The sequence below is a fragment of the Humulus lupulus genome, chromosome 3 (assembly GCF_963169125.1).
Source record: "Humulus lupulus chromosome 3, drHumLupu1.1, whole genome shotgun sequence".
Taxonomy (NCBI): domain Eukaryota; kingdom Viridiplantae; phylum Streptophyta; class Magnoliopsida; order Rosales; family Cannabaceae; genus Humulus; species Humulus lupulus.
In genome coordinates this window covers 94,709,699-94,726,970 of record NC_084795.1, presented here as the reverse complement: position 1 = coordinate 94,726,970, position 17,272 = coordinate 94,709,699, and the positions used below count along the sequence as shown (strand labels likewise).

Genomic DNA, 17,272 nt, shown 5'->3' with positions numbered 1-17,272 from the left:
CAAGGTTCTACAGAGTGTTAGTTGGGTGTCGTCATGAGTTCTCAGATTACAGCTACAAGAAGAAAGGACAGGTAAGAGAAGAATTGATCTGAAGCTGCAAAGAAGCTAATGAAGAGCGTCTGAAGAATTGAAGGCATAACAAGACTGGTAAGCGCATCATCTATTGCACAAGCATCTCCGGGAGACAACTACATCAGAGACGAGGAGAACAGTAAAACTTGAGGTTAGACAGACTGAGTGGTGTCACATCAGAAAGAAATTTAGAAGACAAGGTAAGAATTGATTGATATCTGGTGATGCTGGAATATATGCGTGTTTTGGGTTAAGTAAAGAGTGATTACATAAAGGACCTGATCTATGGTAGAGTTATGGAAATGGGGGTATGTACCACGATTTGGGCACGCCCAGGAATAAATTGACGCGAGGGTGGATTGAACCTCGCGGGAGGTGGCTGAATGAATCATGGTTGATACACTTGGGATGTTAAGACGATTGTTGTGCATGGCATTAGGTACTTGAGGGTTGTGTATTATTAAGAAGGTTAACGTTGAGACCCAGATGCGGTGAAAAGTAACAGACGGATGATCAGTGTTTGGAAATCCTCGATTGAGCGAGGGGAGATATAATTGGAGGCGGAACTCCTAGCTGTGAGGCGTGTGTCAGTCAAGGGATAACACCATAGATTGTAATGGAGTGGACAAGGCAATGACTGAGATTGGCGTAACGTTAGTAGGTATGATTAGCTAATGAGGGTCACTGAGCTATGGAATCCGAAGTGTTGGCTTGGGTCGAAGCAGAGAAGAACCCTGCTTAGGTGGTACAAGTTAGGATACCAGGAATGGATGAAGGATCCAATTAGATTTGGTTTGCGAATGAGAATTCTGAATGGATATCATTCCACCTCCTAGGGTGCGTCGTACCGGGAGGGTCGAGCGGGTGACAGAGTCTAGTGTTTTCCTTTGGACCCTGAAGGGTTAGGTGATGTGGTGGTGCATCGTGGGGATAGACCACAATAGACCTTAAGTAAGGTATCCGGACATGAAAAGTTTTAACTCAGTTGATCGAGTTAGTGTAGTTGGGTCAAGTGAACTGGTTTCAGGATGGAGCGTCGATGATATTGAATGGAGACCCTATAGTATTTTAAATTTTGGAATGGATTTAGAGAACGAAAGGAACAGAGTGGGAATCTGGGATTATCAGTCGATTGCAAGTGAAATGGTAGTCTGAAAGTTTATCAGATATCTTAAAGAATTGAGCGCTGAGTAGGCGAATGCTTGAGGTATTAAGGGAAGTGTAATCCCTGATGAGTTAATCGTGGTGGCAGTTGCTGGTGTCTTGTTATTGTAACACAACATAGGACATGGTAAGAGGTGAAGGTTAGAGAATACTATGGTTTGGCTTTAGTTCTGAAAGAAAGCCAAAGAGGTCGTTGAAACTTCTTAAGGCAGGGGTGTCTGCCTATTTGAAAGAATAAAGAGCTGGTAAATTGATAAGTTTTGAGGAAATAAAGTTCCGGGAAGAAAGAGTTGCGTCTCTGCGTAATAACAGACGAGGATCTGTAAGGTGTTCAGAGAAAGAAGGGAGAGTTCTTACTCTTGATTCGACATAAAATTCTGAAGTTGTACTAAGGGTTAGGCCAGCGGGGCCTACAAGTTGATCCCACCTAGTAGAGGTGATGACTTTTGAGTATCTCTGGAATCATGAATAAGACAATGAATTGGTCATTGTAATCTAGGCAGACCTTGGGCTTCGGCAGGGTTGCAGGGTTAACAAGGGGCTATCGAGAGCATGGCTATTAGACAAGATCTTGTGGGGCAAGATTGTTACTCTTGTAAGAGTGTTGTTGAAAAGTAAAGTAAAGGCGGTGGACCTTGGAATTCAGGGTCAGAGTTGCGGGTTTACTGACTGATGTGTTTGGATAAATTTCGAGGACGAAATTTTTATGAGGAGGGGATAGTTGTAACGACCCAAAATCGCTAATAAGGCTCAAGGGCCTTGATTAGTGTGCCTGGAGGGCATATTGGAATTTATGTGTGACTTTATGAGTTTAATGCATGATTATGATTTAAAGCATGTTATATGACTATTTGTTTATCTGAGATGCATGACTATGTATATTAGTATGCATGTAGGCCCGGATCGTGTTAGAAGGGCCTAATAGTAATTTTAGCCCGCTGAGGGCATATATGTGATATTTTCATTCTGTGAATTGTACCACGTGAGTGTGGTGTTATTATTGTGATGCACGTGCCGAGACGGTCCTAGAGAGCAAATTTAACTTAAGAGTCACAACGGGAATTCTATAGCCGGCTCGGGAGGAGCCTAGGGGTACCTCGGGAATTTTATGGCTAAGTTGAGATTTAGCGGGTAATGGTTATTGGTGATTGAGTAACCTGGGTAACCATTAGTTACTGCTGAGAGTAACAAGTTAGGTGAAAGAAATGGTAGAATTGCAATATTAGTGAAAGGACTAGAGTGCCCTTGAGGACTTAGTTGGGAAAGGATTATTTGAAGGGGTAGCATGGTCATTTGGCAAGGGTAATATACAATTTTCAGCTGGGTTTTAGGGGTACACGGTTTGGGCATTTGGGGTCACTTGATGCTTTGATAGAAATTGAAGAGAAGAAAGAGGAGGAGAAAGAAGAGCAAGGGCAAGTAAAAAGAAAAGAAGAAGAAGGGTAGAAGAGCTGATTTGGGAGCTTAGGAGGAGATCAAGGAAGCTTGTTGGGAGGATTCTTCACTTGAGGTATGGATTTTATACACACTTAAGTTTGTTTTCTGTGTTGATTTGAGGAATTTAATGCTTGAGTTAAGCTTTTCAAGGTTTTGGGTTTAGATTTCTTAAGTTGAAATCAAAGGTGTGGATCTTGGGTGTGTTGATGTTTTGATCTTGATTCTAGTGTCTATAGGTTGATAGATTGTTCATATGAAGTTTGGATTTGAGTTTTGGGGTTTAGGTATTGGTTTGGGGTGATTTGGAGAGGTTGAAGCTCGGGAAAATGCGAAGGAAAACCCAGAATTCTGGGTCTGCGAAGGCGTGCCGCGGCACAGATTTTGCGTGCCGCGGCGTGGAGCCCCTAACTTGCTGGGTGCCGCGGCACAAGAAAGTTGTGCCGCGGCACAAGGCCAATTTCAGGTTATCATTTTTGGCAATTTTAGGCCTTTGCTCCGGGGGTTCGGGGGATGTCTTCGGGGTGTTGTTTTAAGGTTTTAGAGGTCCCGAGAGTGCGGGATTGGTCCCGGGAAGTGGTTTTGGGTTGGTTAGTATTAAAAACTGTTTTATGTGTGTTGTGACTAGGCTATTGGAGAGGCTCGTGCTAGAGGACCGTGCTCGTGACTTTGGTGCATTGTGAAGCTCGGGATACAGGTAAGAAAACTATAACACCCGTAGGATAGGGCGTGGGCCCATATTGTGATTGCGGGGCACGACCCTATATTGCATGATGAGATGATTGCCGGGCATGGCCCTATATTGCATTACATGTTAGGGTGTAGACTTAAATGTATTGATAATTGTTTGAATGTTGTTTGATTTATGCTATATGTGATCATAGTGAAATGAACGGCTATGGCCGAGGGCGGCAAGGCCGACAACGGCAGCGGAGCCGGAAGTAACACCTAGCACATGGGATGCTTATGGTCAGGGTGGGACCCAGGGGATACGTGTGTTATCCCTACGGTGAGGACCGAGACCCCAGGCTTCGGTAAGGTTTCGGGGGCGGCATGGCCGTGTTTGCTTAGTCTAATGGTTGACTTGTTTATATGTGGATTATCTGTTATGATAAACTGTATAAATTGCATATGTTATGTTCTGCATGAGTTTTCTTGCTGGGCTTCGGCTCACGGGTGCTCCGTGTTGCAGGTAAGGGCAATGACTGAGTCAACCAACCATGAGTACGGAGAGCGTGAAGCGACGCGTACATGTTTGGCCTGCCCGACTGCTTTGGTTGGGGGTTTATTTGAAAATGGCTGTAATAATCTATGATTTTTAGAACTGATCAACTGTAAACTTATTTCAAGATGTAAATAGTTTTCAAACCTTACTTTGGGATCCCAATTGTTTAATACTAGAAGTTTTTATTAAGTCAACGCATTTTCAAAGATTACAGCCTTAACTTTTATTAGTCACACTTTTGTTTCAAAACCTCGGTTAGCGAGTTCATTGCACTGTTTTGTCTTAAAACTCACTTAGTAACGGCTCTAAGGAAGTAGGGCATTACATCACAAATGGTTACTTAGGCTTGGATTGGGTTATTGACTCTGGATGCTCATTTCATGTTTGTCCTGATCGAAGTCAATTTACTGACTATAAAGAAATCAGTGGAGGAACCGTGAAGTTGGGAGATAATAGGTGATGTCCTATTGTTGGTATTGGGTTTGTCAAGCTTCAGTTAATAGGAGGAACCATTAGTGAGTTAAGACATGTACCCGAAATTAAGAGAAACTTAATTTCAGTAGCCATGTTAGACAAAGGAGGCTTTACAGTTAAGGTGGAAGGTGGAGTTCTCAAAGTTTTAAAGGGGTCAATGACTGTCATGAAGGGGTCAATGATTAATGGAGTATATGTACTGCAGGGAAATACTTCAAAGAACTTAATCTCTTTAGCCTCAAAAGAAATGAGCAACTCATCCACACTTTGGCATCGATGATTAGGCCATGTAAGTCAGAAGGGTCTAGAAATCTTAAACAGAAGAGGTTTGCTTGGAAAGAATGTAGCACAGGACCTGGATTTTTGTGAGCAGTGTGTGCTTGGGAAGTCTACAAGAGTTAAGTTTGGAGTTGGCAAGCATAATACAAAAGAAACTCTAGATTACATTCATTCGGACCTTTGGGGAGCCTCAAGGACTATTTCTAAAGGTGGAGCTCGATATTTCTTGACTTTCATTGATGATCATTCCAGGTATGTGTGGTTGTATATACTCAAGTATAAGAATGAAGCCTTTGGGAAATTCAAAGAATGGAAAACTTTGGTTGAAACACAAACTGGAAGAAAGATTAAAAAGCTGAGGATAGACAATGGCTTGGAGTTTTGTTAAGAGGACATCAATCAATTTTGCAAGAAAAATGGCATTGTAAGGCACCTAACAGTACCAAGAACTCCTCAACAGAATAGCCTAGCTGAAAGGATGAATAGGACCATACTTGAACGTGTTAGATGTATGCTAATTTTCTCTGGATTACCTAAAGTTTTCTGGGTAGAAGCTGCTATTACTGCATGCTATTTAATCAATAGGTGCCCTTTTTCTGCTATCAGTTTCAAGACTCCAATAGAAGTATGGACAGGTCAACCTGCTCAGTATGATGTATTGAGAACTTTTGGATGTTTGGTATATGCTCATATCAGACAAGGAAAGTTAGAGCCAAGGGCTAGAAAATGTATCTTCTTGGGATACCCAGAGGGTATGAAAGGGTATAAATTCTGGAGCATTGAGCAAGGGAATCATCAAAAGTTTTTCATAAGCAGGGATGTAGTATTTGAAGAAGATAAAATGTATAAGGATACATTAAGTTCAGTCGGTCAATCAAGTACAAATACAGAGATTGATAGATCATAACTTAAGGTGGAACTTGATGAACAAGATAATGTTGAAACAGATGGACTAAATGAAGAGACACAAGGAAATACTGAAGAGGAATTGGATGCTGATATCCAGGACTACCAGTTGACTAGGGACCGAGAGAGAAGAACAATCAAGGCACCAGATAGATTTGGCTATGTTGGAATACTTCATTTTTCTCTGAATGTGGCTGAGATGCATGAAAATGAGCCTGAATCTTACAAAGAAGCAATGGAATCAGCCGATAGTGGCAAATGGAGATGTGCCATGGAAGAAGAAATTCAGTCCCTTAACAAAAATAGAACATGGATTCTAGTGAAGAAACCAGCTGATAGAAGAGTGGTGGGCTGCAGATGGATTTTCAAATACAAAGAAGAAATTCCAGGGGTGGAGAAGGCAAGGTTCAAAGCTAGACTAGTTGCAAGGGGATTCACACAAAAATAAGAGTTGAATGAGGAAATTCATATGAGGCAGCCAGAAGGTTTCGAGGTTAAGGGCATGGAAGATCAAGTTTGTTTGCTTAGGAAATCTTTGTATGGCTTGAAGCAATCACCTAGGCAATGGTACAAACGATTCAATGAATATATCACTAAAACAGGTTTCAAAAGGAGTGCTTATGACAGTTGTGTCTATGTCAAAACCAGTCATGTGAAATCTGTGGCGTATTTGCTTTTATATGTTGATGATATGCTAATAGCTTGCAAGCATATGGAAGAAATCAACAAAGTAAAGAAAATACTCAGTGCGGAGTTTGAAATGAAAGATCTTGGTTCAGCAAGAAAGATCTTAGGAATTGAGATACTAAGAGATAGGAAATCAAAGAGTCTTATGCTATCTCAAGGTGGATATATCTCAAAGGTGCTTAACAATTATGGATTCATGGATGCCAAACCAGTAAGCACTCCCATAGCACAACATTTCAAACTGTCAAACACTCAAGCACCCTCAAATGCCGAAGCTCTAAGTCACATGAAGAACATCCCTTACACTAGTTTGGTTGGAAGTCTAATGTACATTACCCGACCAGACCTTGGACAAGGAGTGAGTGTTATCAGCAGGTACATGGGAAATCCAGGACTAGAACACTGGGAAGCTGTCAAATGGGTAGTTAGATACTTGAAAGGAACATCAAATGTGGGACTACTGTACAAATCAGGCTCATCAAATCCTGAAGTTGTTGGCTTTGTTGATTCAGATTATGCAGGAGATATTGATAGTAGGAGGTCTCAAACAGGGTACATTTTAAAACTTAATGACTGTGTTATCAGCTGGAAGGCAAATTTGCAATCAATAGTGGCTTTATCAACCACTGAGGCAGAGTATATAGCTTGTACCGAAGCAGTAAAGGAAGCACTATGGTTAAAAGGACTGAGTAGAGAAATGGGAATTGATCAAAGGAGTGTTACAGTTTTCAGTGATAGCCAAAGTGCACTCCATTTGAGCAAGAACCATATGTACCATGAGAGAACTAAGCACATTGATGTCCGGCTACATTTTATCAGAGATGTTATAGCTGAAGGGAAGGTCAAGCTTGAGAAGATATCAACAGAGGAGAACCCTTCAGACATGCTCACCAAACCATTATCCACAGCAAAGTTCAGACATTGTCTGAATTTGTTGAATATTACTGAAACTCAATAATGTTACAAGTTAATTGTTTTTGTTTTGTTATTTATATTTGTACTTTTATCACCTACATTGACAACCAAGGTGGAAATATGTAAGTGTGGCCGTTAATGTAGGCTGTTAGACAGCTGTTAACAATTAACTTCTGTTTGTAACCATTAGTTTAGTTAACCTAGGTTTAGTTAGAGGCTTGCTCATGTAACTGAGTTTGATACCCATATATAAGGGACCTCAGCTCATTATTTTAAAACCAACCTAGACACAATTCCTCTGTCTATTCTTTTGTATTACTTTTACTGAATAAAGAAGAGAGAGTTACAACTATTCTGTTCTTGTGGTGCTTGCATGCATGTTCTGTTCTTGGAATAAAGAAGAGTGTGAATAGGAAGATCAATCTCAACATCTTCCATGAGTCTCAAAATGGTACTCTACTCTCACAATTAACTTCATTCTAAATTTTTATAATTTAACAAAATGTGTTATTGAAATTTGTTGAATTTAGCATCTCATGTGGTAATAGTTTAAGCTTCTATATCTTCATACACTATAATTAGCTATATTATTATTATTATTCATGTTGATCGACGTTGAGAACTTTGTCAAATGGTTCTGTTTTTGAATATGAAAATTTTTGTTGAGACTTTCATTTGTTTTATTGAGACTATTTTCATGAATATACATTTTCATTTAGTTGAAACAATTTATTTTCTCATGTACTAATAATTCAATAAGGATATTTAATTATATTCTTCAGTTCATTGTAAAATTATATTTGAACTTTTACCTGCTGCAGGGCTTGCCGATTAATATTATTGTTGGTTCTCATGTTTGGGTTGGAGATCCAGAATTAGTCTGGGTTGATGGACAAGTTTCAAACATTGATGGTGAGGAAGCTGAGATTCAAACTAGCAATGGAAAGATGAGCCTATATTTTTGTCATACTTACAGTATAATAAAAGGCCATGTGACCTTTGTCAAAAAAAATGTATGATAAAAGGTAAATAATAATATTAAATTTTGATTATGTAGGCTTCAAAATATGATTTATGCACTTACAATTAGGCTCATATTTCAAAACACATTTACTTGTCTTGTGATATGAAATTTTAAATCTATGGTCACCAGTGTGTGAGCTTCTCAAAGGTAGGAATGCGATGTGAATTTTGGGTAGTGTATTAAGCTCATTCATTATTGAGAGGGTGTTTTTCTTTTAATAAATAAAAAAGGGTATGATGAAACCATTTGTTTTTGTTTCTTTTTTTTTTTTTTTTGCGTCTTGAAGATTCAGTACTTTGTAATGGTGTCTGTGTTGTTAAACTTTAAGCATTATGTTTTCTAATATTCTATTTTTTTGTTCACTTTATAACTTGTAGATTGGCAATGATCTTTCTCAATTTGTGGGGCCTATTATCTTGAATCAACTTCTACAGGTTGGTTGGTTCTCCTTTCTTTAAATCAGTACTTAGCAAGAGATGTTTCCTAAATGCTTCAGGTTTTTCATTTTATTTTAGTTCTAAGATGCTTCTTGTTGTTGTGACATCTACTTGTTCATGGTAGGGAGAATAGGGTAATCATAAGTTTTTAATTCTGATTTATAAGTCCAAAATTCCGTAAATAAATCGTTGCTGCATTTTTGTTGTTGTGATTATTTATTTTTCTGAGGGGAAGAGGTTTTGTATCACTACACCAAACACCTATTTCCAAAATACATCATTATAAGACTATAGAAAAAGTATTATAATAAATATTAGAAAAAGCGCTAGAGTGAACTAAGTGAAAACAAATGGCTGTCTTGAAATTTTTAAGTGGCAAATTTATAATTTTCCATTATCTAGTTTTCCTTTGGTCAGAAAAAAAATAACTTAACTCATTCTTGTTCTCTACATATTCTTCTTTCCCTTTTTTTATTCTTCTCTTCCCATGGAAGGTTTAGCAGCTTTGGCTTAATTAAGGTTGTAAATCTTTGCCTTTAACTAATCATCTTATATAAATTTGACTTTATGATATTTGCCATCACAGTTAGAAGATGTTGTTGTGGATGAGTTAATGAGGAAGTTCTTCAAAAATTATACAAACTTGTGCAAATTCTTTCCAAGAAAAAGCAACATTCGGTAAAATACATTTCCATTGGTCTTGTGATTTTGTTATCCTTTATGGTGTACTCTTATTTATGCTACATTAGAAAGAAAAAAATATTAAGAAGAAGAGAAGTCTCCCTGATAGAATTGGCTACCATTTATGGGTTAGAAGCACCTATTAATGAGGATAATTTTGAAGTGACATCAAATAGAGGTCTGTGATGCAGTGACAAATAGGCCCCATATATTTGGAGGTGAAAGATTTGTACTTGGTGTAAACTGTTGCTTTCAGTTATTCTGGACAGTATTTGTTGCTGGATGATAGAATTGCTTTGCTTTTTAGGTACACATAGGTCAATGTTTATCAGAATTGATTTGATCAACCATTCAGCCTAGCCACAAGCGAAGTGGGTAAAAAATGTGGATCAATTCAGTTCGTTGCAAAGTCAATTCCTTTCTAGTCTTACTATTTAGAGTCAAGAATTTTAAGTCCTGACAATGGTAGTTCTTATTTTAACATGCCAACAATGAGATCAGGCTCGTTTACATGCTATGTATTGCATGTTTACTTTTAAAAATAAATTCTCTTCCTCTCATATATATATAATATAATTATTTATTATAAAAGTGATAGAATCTAATGGGAAGCCATCTCCATGTTTTTTGCATTATATTCATCTTGAATTCAGAGGCTGAAGTGTCACTGGATTTTTTGCTGAATGGTGCTAATGAGGCTTTGATTAGTGCTTTTCTGGTGTTACTGAGAGCCAAAGGAGAGACTTTTGAGGAAGTAAGGTTCCTTTATTCATATCAATGTGAATTTATTTATACTAGATAACCTAGTTTTTCCTACCAGGATTTTAGACAGTTGAAAGTCTTATTACCATGCTGTTTGGATAGAAAGAACTGTTATCAATGCAATTGTTTATTTTCAAAGAAATTTTGATAGGCTGTAGGTTCTCTACTGAAGAATTTTTGGGGGTATGTTTCAAGGAAATAAGTAAAGAAATGACTTATGGATTTTAGTGGTTAAACAGATTGTGGGGCTTGCGAGGGCGATGATCAAGCATAGTTTAGAAGTAGAGGGCTTACTTTATGCAGTGGACATTGTTGGAACAGGTGGTGATGGAGCAAACATAGTTAACATTTCGACTGGAGCTTCAATACTTGCTGCAGCTTGTGGTGCCAAAATTGCGAAGGTGGCATCAATTTTATTGATAACTTGACATGAATGTGATCCCATATTGTAAATTATTAGAGCTAAACTTGATTTTTTTCCCTTTAAGCAAGGAAATCGTTCAAGTTCTTCGGCATGTGGAAGTGCCGATGTATAATAAGAGTTGGGGATAGTTATCGACCTGGAACCTGAGGTTGGTGCTGTAAAATTTTTGTTTTAGATGAATAAGCTGGTAGATTAATAAGATGCTAAACCAATTTCAAATTTGTCAATGTCTTTGTCAGCAGCAGCTTCTCATCTTGTAAGAGTGTAACTGAACTAATTATCATGTGGTCAATTTATCTCCTGATAACAGGGAGTTTCAAGCTGTGTGAAAGAAGTAGGCATTGGATTTATGATGGCTCCAACATATCATCCAGCAATGAAGCTTGTCTGCTCAGTCAGGAAAAAGCTGAAAGTAAAAATTGTATTTATTATATTAGGCCCTATGTTAAACCCAGCAAGAGTACCGTATGCTGTTGTGGGTGTCTATGCAGAAGATTTGGTAAGTTTTTTTATGATTTTTATTATTTTAAACTTTACTTCTACTTGTTTTGTTGAATTGTGGTCTACATATGATGTTCATGGTGACTAGCAAATATGACTAGCATATCTAAGGCTTTTACATAAATGATGATGGAACCGTTTGTAAAACAAAAAATATAAAGTCCACATAGGAACAAACAATAAAGATCTGAATGCCTTTTCCATTTGTGACTTGTGATACTCTCTATCATCTAGCTCAGTCTTCTGTAATTTTAGTGTAAATCGTAAGGACCCATCTAGCTGCGTGGAGCCAGTTTAACTAATGAAAACAAAGTGTTTATTTTATTTTATAATGTCTATCCTTTAATGCAAATAGATTGAATGGCTTATAAATTCTACATCACTATGCTTTGCATGTAATTCACATTACACAACTCTTTGACAAGCATAATCTTTTAATACCTTGTTTCATGTTTCTGTGGTTCATTGAATAGGTTTTGAAGATGGCTAAAGCATTGCAGCGATTGGGCATGAAACGAGCATTAGTTGTTCACTCAGAGGGCTTGGATGAGATGAGCCCCCTTGTTAATGCGTCTAGTAGTTGGAAAGTTTTGACTTCCATAAGCTAATTTTTTTTATATACAAGTTTCAGCGTACATAATCTTCAAAACTACTCACAGGTCCTGGGCTAATCCTTGATGTTACACCAGAAAAGATTGAGAATTTCTCATTTGATCCATGTGAGAAACTTGTCGCTAGTTTTTAATTTTGTTTTCTTTTCCGTTCAAGGAAATATGCCATTTAGGCTACCAAGATGGAATTTCAGATGTTATATTCCACTTCAATCTGCTAACAAATCACTGATTATGCAATGGACTTTGGGATTCCTTGGTGTACCCTGGATTACTTGCGAGGTGGAGGCCCAGAGTATAATGCCGAGGCACTAAAGTGCGTATTGTCAGGGGAGAAAAGTTCAATTGCAGATGCATTTGTAAGTATCTCCTTAATTCTTATGACAAAGCACTAGTGCCTTAAGTTTTATTGAGAACATAATTCATGCCAAAAAATTGGATCAGATCTTGAATGTAGCAGCAACGCTCTTGGTTAGTGGCAATGTGAACTCTTTGGCTGAAGGGATCGCTCTGGCTCACGAGACTCAACTATCAGGCAAAGCTATCAAGACACTCATTCAGTGGATAGATGTGTCCAATGGGGTTTGAATCTCATTGTTGCCATCTCACATGCTGATGGGCAAGATACCTGGCACTTCATGCAAATAGCCCCTTGGCTGGGTTTACTTCCTAGTGCAGATGGGCAAGTATTACATTCTCAAGATGGTGGAGATAGTCCAATTGTCAGTCTCTTTAAATCAGTCACTACTGCAATATTATCTAAGCCAAGGTGCCCAAATCCAACCTCTTTCAGCACCCTATCAAAACAAGCAAAAGTTGCAGGGAAAGTCTTGCTTCCTAAATTGATATGCGAATCTTGCTTTTATCTTTATAGTTCATTTAAAATATTGAAGTGTCTTCCAATTGCAGATCTTTTATACAAGGCAAATATGAATACTGGAAGTGTGCTTGAATTGCCCTCGCCTTTACAAGTGCAGCATTGGATAAGTATTGTAGTAAATGGAGTGCTATTCCCAAAACAGGATTTGTTGACATTACAACTTCAAAGGATTTCTACCGAATATACAGTGGGCTTCAAATTGTAAGGAATAGTTCTAAGTGGTTATTTTTATTTATTTATTATTATTATTTTTTTGATCAAGAAGAATGAAAACTTCATTAATCTACTGAACAAATACACCCTCCAACTCTCCAAGAGCTCCTAAAAAGGAAGCTCCTCCAAACAGTACAAACTAATTACATAAGTAATCTCATCAAGTAATTTCTCTCAAGCCTATTCAAGTTTCTATTTTTTACAAATTGTAATCTGTACTTCACTATATTTTTTACATCATTCACAATATGAGAAACTGAATTGGAATAGCCTTCAAAAAAACACCTATTCCTATTAATCCAAACACAATAGCTGATTGCTGCAAGAACAACAACATTGATACAGTGCACCATTCCTGCCATTTTCAAGTTCAGCCAACTAGTCCAACCATTGTAATCCTTTGGACAAGCACTCATGCCTAACCAATCAAAGATCTGATCTACTACTCTTCGAGACAAACTGCATCTGAAGAACAGGTGCTCATGATTTTTGTAACTGTCACCACACACAGGGCAGTCTAAGGAGTCCAAGTCAAGATGAAACTTGACCATATTATCTCTGGTCAGGAGCTGGGAATTCACCACTTGCCACAACATAAAACGGTGCTTAGGCAAATTCAAAGTATTCCAGATAGCTTTATAATAGTAGCAGATATGAGATTGATTTAAAGTACTGTTATAAAGAGCTGAAGATTTGAATTTACCTGAACAACTAGCAGCTTCAATATCTGATCTTGTAAATCGCTATCTCAAATGACATAGCTTACGCTAGTACCAGCTCGTGTCTGGTTTAAGATCATAAGACCAGAAAGAGGCGCCTTTAAGATAAATGGAATTGATCCATTTGACCCAAAGAAGGTCACTCTTTCTTGTGATGGCCCAAACAAATTTAGCTAGGATAGCATGGTTCCATTTAATCCCATTCTTGAACCCAAGACCCCCATAAGACTTCGGGAGACACACCTTTTCCCATGAGGCAACATGAATCTTACTCCTATTACCATTAACACCCCATAAAAAACCTTTGCAAAGTTTCTCAACCTCCCTAGTAACACTGTGAGGCAGCACAAAAATGCTCATCCAGTAGTTACGAAGACCAAACAACACAGAGTGAATCAACTGGATTCTTTCAGCAAAAGATAAATGCCTACTAGCCCAAGAGTGCAGCCTCTGATTTATTTTCTTGATAATAATGCCACAGTCTTCAGCTTTCCATTTAGTAGGCCTAAGAGGCACCCCCAGATACTTGCGAGGGAACACTCCTTCTGTGAGATGAAGATCACTGAGGATAGCGCTCTTCTCACTAGAGTTAACACCACCAAAGTAGACCTGCGATTTGTCCTCACTGATATGTAACCCTGTTGTTTTTGCTGAACTCATCCAACACCTCTTTAATGACTAACATTGACTGCCTTGATCCTTTGCAGAAAAGGATTAAATCATCTGCAAAGCAGAGGTTAATGAGATTTAATCCCTTACACATAGGATGATACCTGAATAAAGGGTGAGTAGCAGCTAGCTGAAGTCTTCTAGTAAGGTATTCCATGATTAGGACAAAGAGCAAAGGTGATAACGGATCACCTTGTCTCAACCCTTTCTCACCTTTGAAGCTGCCTTGCACCCTCACATTCATAGATATAGAATAGGTTGTTGACCGAAGACATATCATCACCCTTTGAACAAACTTTTTAGGTAAGTTGAAGGCATTGAGCAGAGCCTCAAGAAAATCCCAATTCACAGTATCATAGGCCTTGCTTATATCTATTTTAATGGCACATCTAGGAGAAACTGTCTTTCTCTTGTAATTCTTCAAAAGATCTTGCAACATCATCACATTGTGAGCTATGGATCTACCCTTAATGAAAGCTCCTTGGTTTTGGTTGACCAAGGAAGGAAGCACTCCCGCAAGCCTCAAACACATCAATTTAGAAATGCATTTGTAAATTGTGGAACAGCACGCAATAGGACGGTAGTCTACAGCTCTCGAAGGGTTATCCTTCTTAGGAATTAAAGAAATCATTGTAGCATGAAACTCAGAAGGCATACTCCCTATATTGAAGAAATCTGAAATTGCTCTGCACACTTCAGCTCCTAAAACAGGCTACATTGATTTGAAAAAACCCGATCCATACCCACCAGGCCCTGGGGATTTCACATCTGGAATACTGAAAAGAACTTCCTTGATTTCCTTATTCGAGAATGGTTTCAGTAAATCAAGCTGCTGCTCCAGGTTGAGCCTAGTACCCTTTTCTAAACACTCAACATTCAGCCTCATAGTGGTTGTGTTTCTGCTCCCCATATAACAACGAAAGTGGTTTAAGAAATGATCAACAACTTCAGTAAATTTGTCATTAACTGCGCCTTGGTCAGTAACAAAAGTTGCTATCCTATTCTCCACCTTCCTTTTCTTCAAATAAGCGTGAAAATACAAAGTATTCTCATCCCCTTGTTGGAGCCACTTAACTTTACTTCGTTGACTCAGAAAACTGAAGTACATCTTCTCTTTACTGCTTAAAATCTCAGCAGCAGTCTTTTCCATATCCTGGTAAGCTATGTCTCTCGGATGAGCTTGGGCCTGCTGTCTAGCATCAATGAAATTGGCTTTAGCTTCAAAGTAAGCTTTCCCCACATCTCCTATAGTAGCATTATTAAACTTCTTAAGGCTATGTTTTAAACTCATAAGCTTATAGTAGATACCTTTCAAACCACTAACAGCCAAAGGCTTTTCCCAACTGGCAGTAACTAACTCCTTGAACTCCGGGTGTTCAGCCAAAAAATTATAATAACGAAAGGGCTTAAACCCAATCTTCTCTGAGACAGTAGCAGCAACCACACACGAGCAATGGTCAGAAATAGATTCCCAAGCAAAATGGGCTGTAGTGTTAGGAAAAACATCATGCCAATCCTCATTGGCAAAAGCATGATCTATTCTAGAATAGATTCTATTTGTGCCATCTTGGTTGTTAGACCAAGTGAAATTCGAGCCTGATCTTTTTAGAGCTTCCGCATGAACTTGAGCTTGCCATAAAGTAGCATCAGTCAAGTCATTTATAGAAGTAGGATTCCCACCAGATTTGTCTTCAATATTGAACACTGCATTGAAATCTCCAAGCAGCAGCCAAGGCTTCACAGGAAACCTAAGACTCAATAGATCCACCCACAAACTTTTCCTCTCATCAATGGTGTTTAAACCATAAACAAATGTAACACAGAAAGCTTCTTCCTAACCTGAAATTTTCACATAGCAGTGAACAAACTGAGAAGATTCAGCAATGATTATTACTCTAACAAAGCTTTTCCTCCAAATAATAAGCAAACGACCTTCAATGGTAGGGCTATTATAGTAATCCCAACTACTGAATTTATTCATCATCATCTCTTTAATCTTGTTATCCTTTAACTTGGTTTCGAGCAAGGCTCCAACTCCAATTTTATTCAGACTACAAAACTCTAAAACAAAATCTTGTTTATTCTTGTTATTTACACCCCTAACATTCCAACTAGCAACATTGCAATTATCCATCATCAAGTAATAGCAATACCTGATCCCTTTGCCTCAATTGGCACTAGCACCTTCTCCAAACTAATTTCCGACTCCTGCAAAACACTGAAAGTATTCCCAGTTGGCCTCCCTGCCTCTCTAGCTGTATCTGGTTTATCATTAACATGAGTACCCTGCCCTTTTGATTGCACTGTTCTTTTTGGTATAAGCCATTCTTTATCTTGAGTAGGAGGATCATTAGCTTTGTTATTCAGAGGCAAATCTTGACTGACCTTTTCCACTTCAACCATAGGCTTTGGCTCCTATGCTTTGGGGACTGCAACAGACTTTACGACATCATTCTTCTTCCCTTTTTTCTCAGTTTCTCCCTTATGTCAATTTGCCATAATGTGCCCATACCCCGAGAAATTCTTGCACTTCACAGGAAGCCACTCGTAATCTATACCCTGCTCCACAAGTTGCCCATGTTCATTGAGATATTGAATAATGTGAGGAGGTGAGTCCGTAATGTCCATCTCAACCAAGACTCTAGCGAATTGAACTCTAGTGCGATCTCTAGTATGTTGGTCCACCATAATTGGTTTCCCAACAGTACTAACTAAGGCACTTAAGCTCTTGTTCCCTCAGTATTGAAGACCTAGGTTATGTAGACGGATCCACAAGGGCACAAATCGAACAAATTTAAGCATGTTTAAATCTGTAGATCAAGGCCTGATGATAATTGGCTTTCGATCAAATTGAAGCACCCCTGACTCCAGGACCTGATCTCTAGTAGCATTGTCATTGAATTTAACCATAATCAAACCCATAGTCATTCTTACCACTTGAGCAATCCCAAGGTGTCCCCAAATCCGCTTGATGAAACCCTCAAACATAGCCATAGGACGATTTGCTCCAAGCACCATGCATATAACAGCCGAACTCCAGTTAGCAGCTTGCATCACAACCTCCTCTAGATCCACTTGAGCTATCTTCATCCCATCCTTTATCAGAGGCTCGGTATATGATAGCATTCGATCTCGGGCGAACATATTCTCCTTCGAAAAGGATTTCCAGTGAGACTTTGCTGATTCTTGGTATTG

At 38.6% G+C, this 17,272-nt stretch overlaps 1 long non-coding RNA gene and 1 pseudogene across 1 annotated transcript; both read left to right on the top strand.

Moving 5' to 3' along the window:
• The first annotated feature begins 7,940 nt into the window (after positions 1-7,940).
• On the top strand, positions 7,941-9,290 carry LOC133821258 (uncharacterized). The gene is made up of 3 exons (XR_009887416.1): positions 7,941-8,181; positions 8,558-8,614; positions 9,204-9,290. It is a non-coding gene; the product is annotated as an uncharacterized LOC133821258 (long non-coding RNA).
• A 612-nt stretch (positions 9,291-9,902) lies between these two features.
• On the top strand, positions 9,903-12,681 carry LOC133824716 (anthranilate phosphoribosyltransferase, chloroplastic-like; annotated as a pseudogene).
• Positions 12,682-17,272: the final 4,591 nt, after the last annotated feature.